The 3,667-nt window shown below is 36.5% G+C and overlaps 1 non-coding gene across 1 annotated transcript; it reads right to left on the bottom strand.

Annotated features, from left to right (window-relative positions):
• Nucleotides 1-2,027: 2,027 nt before the first annotated feature.
• LOC134654903 (U12 minor spliceosomal RNA) lies at nt 2,028-2,175 on the bottom strand. The gene has a single exon (XR_010097383.1). It is a non-coding gene; the product is annotated as a U12 minor spliceosomal RNA (small nuclear RNA).
• Between the last annotated feature and the right edge of the window lie 1,492 nt (nt 2,176-3,667).

The raw sequence follows: 3,667 nt of genomic DNA, 5'->3' as shown, positions 1-3,667 counted from the left end.
CTGGTAAATATCAAAAGATATTTCGTACATAAGTTCCGAAAAACTCATTGGTATGAGCCGGCGTTTGAACCCACAACCTCCGGATTGCAAGCCGCACGCTCTTACCGCTAGGCCACCTGCGCTTAACCCTGTATATACCCAGAAATTCCATTTTTACTATGAATTTGAGCTCTATTTTATAACGATCTCACAAAGATCTTACAGATCCATCAATGGAGTAAAATGAGAAGTATTAACAATGCAAGCACCACTTTTGCAAGTTTTATCGGCCCCAGTACAGTCGCCATCAGTTATATCGGAGCGGCTGAGGTGCTAAAAACATCTGAACACGCGCTCATAATGCCTTGACAATAGAGGCGTGTTTAGATATTTGTGAGCACCTTGGCCGCTCCGATATATCTGATGGCGACTGTACAACGAGCGCATGCAACGACCGTAGTAAAAATATAAAGAAACGATTCACTCTAGCAAATAAAACCGAAATTTCACTCCATATTCTCTTTATTATTATGGCAACACTATAAATCATGTTTATTTCAACGCTTTGCTTGTCATAAACAACTGATCGTTCCCCTGATTCGATTCGCCCTACGGAAATATCGCCGAATTCAAGTTAGGTACCCCTAAATTTGGGGGAATTTGGGGATTGAGAGGAAATAGGGTAATGCCGCCTTCACACTGATGCATTTTAAACGTTGGGTAAGTTGGGTTGGGTCGAATACTGATTTGCAAATTGCTAAGAATTTCGTGACAATTGGGAGGTTTGGAATGTAATATTCTTTTCTGGTTTGAATTTATTTTAATATCAGTTAAGGCAGAGTTACACTGAGTGATTTTAAACTTTTCAGCGGTTAAGTACGAAGGCAGGCTGTGTAAATTATGTTGTGTCACCAGTAAGTTTTCACATCATCCGATTCGATATCGGGTGTCGAATACGACCACAAATAATCAAATTGTAAAAAGTGCCTTTTTAAAGATGACTCGCCTTAGACCGGGCTAGGTTGATATCTGTGTTCTGTGTGAGATGTCCCCTGTGTGTGATATTTTCTTTTTATATACGCGGTGGGTTATATCTTGGAATATAATTCAATACTTCCAATGACACTAGGTACATCATTCCGATTTTCGTCGCGCTTTTGAGTTTTGACAGTCAATCTTGTAAATTCCAGACCTATGGATAGTACAGTCAAAGAATATATCCTACCCATTTTGTAGGTACTTTGTCAAAGTAACAATAGTATGAGATCCCTAGCAACTTTCATCTTGATTGACACTGTGACAAGGTACGAAATGATAATTAAATTCATTGACTGTAAATAAAATTCGCACAGTTTTATTTTACAATTTTGAGGAAACGTCCGAGTGTGGAGCCAGCACGCGGGTGTATCCTCTATGTCACGTCAACAGTGCATTAGTGATAAAATGTTTATCTTGTCGCTTTATACCGTCGCAAGACTATTCATTTGCCCGCGCCTTGCAGTTTAAATTGTGGACGAAATTGACAAACCCTCGTGTTATATAATATATATAAACAAATAAAAGGTATTCTGTGTTGCGTATTAAGATATGCCGCAATATACTCGTAATAAACAACGTTAAGTAAATAGTAATGTCAAAAAATGTAACCAAAAATGACTGGCTTATTGCCGAGCATGATAAACCACATACATATAACCTATATTTTAGAATTTTTAGATAGCTCGAAAAAGGCTCTTTATATTTCTTCAAATATAGCATTTATTTGGATTCGATTTGTAAAATTTTACGTTTAGTATTTTCCTCGCATTGGTGGTGATTTTTTTTATATTTTACTCAGTGTGAAGCTAGAACATGGAGGTATAGTCTGTAAGAAAATAGTATGAGGTATGAGCGATTAAAAGATTCCAGTTTACCTATTTCAAAATGACATTTAAAATAGAAAAGCGTAACTATGATTGTATGGCGGCGGCTAGGTTTATGATGTGACTCTCAATTTAAGTCTACGTTAAACGACAAAAATTATAGGTATTTTCTTTCTATTTTTATAGCGGGTAGATCGCTTCACCCGAACCACACGCAAAGTAGGCGCGCAGCTCAAGGGGACGACCTGTGCCCGTCAAAAATAGTTCCGCCCAGTGGGCATAGCCGAGATGTCATCAAGGCCCAATAATTTCCTTACTCATTAGATTGAGGCACGAAAACGCGCCGCGCGAGCTCCGTGTCATAAAACTACGACAGCACAACGATAGCGCCATCTAACTGACGCGCAGAGCCATCTAGCGATCTATTGGGGAAATTTTACAATGTTTGTTAAAGTCGCATCTATCTTTCTATCTTATCTTATACCTTTAAACGAACAATTCTTGTCTAATACCTAAACGAGCAATTCTTGTATATTTCATTATATATAGGTATATGGGGGTTTTGGAGGGCAAAAAATCGATCTAGCTAGGTCTTATCTCTGAGAAAACGCGCATTTTTGAGTTTTTATATGTTTCCGAGCAAAGCTTGGTCTCCCAGATATTTTAAATTAATGGGAGCAAATTTGCATTATTCATAAATGTACAAATGAGAGTTACTTCAGTTGATGAATTTATGAGTTGCTGCCATAGGAAATTGCGCGCCTTAAACATAATTTTCTTATAGTGAATTAGAAATACAATTTTATTTCGGAAGATATTTTTTATATCATTTTATTCACAGATAAATTTCGATATAGTTAAATTTAGATAAAGAGATATAAAAAAGTGATACTAAATTAAAGTACGACATTATACAGGGTGATTCATGAGACGTGAGCAGGACTAAGCCTACACAATCAGTAAATGTAAAAGAATCGTTCATCACAATATTTAAGTAAAACAATCACGCTTTTTTTCTGGTGTCATACTTTTTGGTAAGAACAAATTTAATTATCTACAATCATGGATATCCTACAACATTAAATTAACAAAGATAAAACCTTTTTAACCGTTATGACAGCACTTTGAGTATGAAGAAAATAAAATGTCACACTTTAGTGAGATACGGTTTTTCAAAAGTAACCAGACTCCGATGACATTCAATTTGGCACTTGTTATGGATAAAAGAAAGAAGGTGACCATAAATGTCGTAAATAAATTTTTAACTTTTTTTTAAACAGTGTAAAATAAATTTAAGTTAATCTCACAAATACTGGTACGAAACAGTTGTTTGTAACATACTGTATGCGTAGGCTTGATCCTGCTCACGTCTCCTGAATCACCCTGTATATGATTGGAGGCGAGATGTACAATGAACTGAATCCAAATTAAGAGTGACAAGGACACGAAACTATTTTGGAAATAATTGAACGTGAGAAGAGCGCAACATGTTGTTTTATTTATTTTAATCCAGCAAAGTGACACCCGTGCGACATTTGAAGTACATTGTCACTGACGAAGCAAAAGCGTATTTATTTTAATTAAACTTGTCGTGAACACGTTTTTTCACGCACGTAATTTGTTGGCTACGTTTTACAGACGGCGGAACGTTCTTTTTGTTTGAGTTTCCGTGTTTTTAGGGTTCCGTACCTCAAAAGGGAAAACGGAACCCTTATAGGATCACTCGTGCGTCTGTCTGTCTGTTTGTCCGACCATTCCCCCCTTTATCTCCGAAATTACTGGGTCTAAAATTTTGAAAAAAATACACTAATTAGTTATTTACCTAT

The sequence above is a fragment of the Cydia amplana genome, chromosome 15 (assembly GCF_948474715.1).
Source record: "Cydia amplana chromosome 15, ilCydAmpl1.1, whole genome shotgun sequence".
Classification (NCBI taxonomy): Eukaryota; Metazoa; Arthropoda; class Insecta; order Lepidoptera; family Tortricidae; genus Cydia; species Cydia amplana.
Note: the sequence above shows the minus strand (reverse complement) of the source record. Positions and strands in the feature narration are given on the sequence as shown.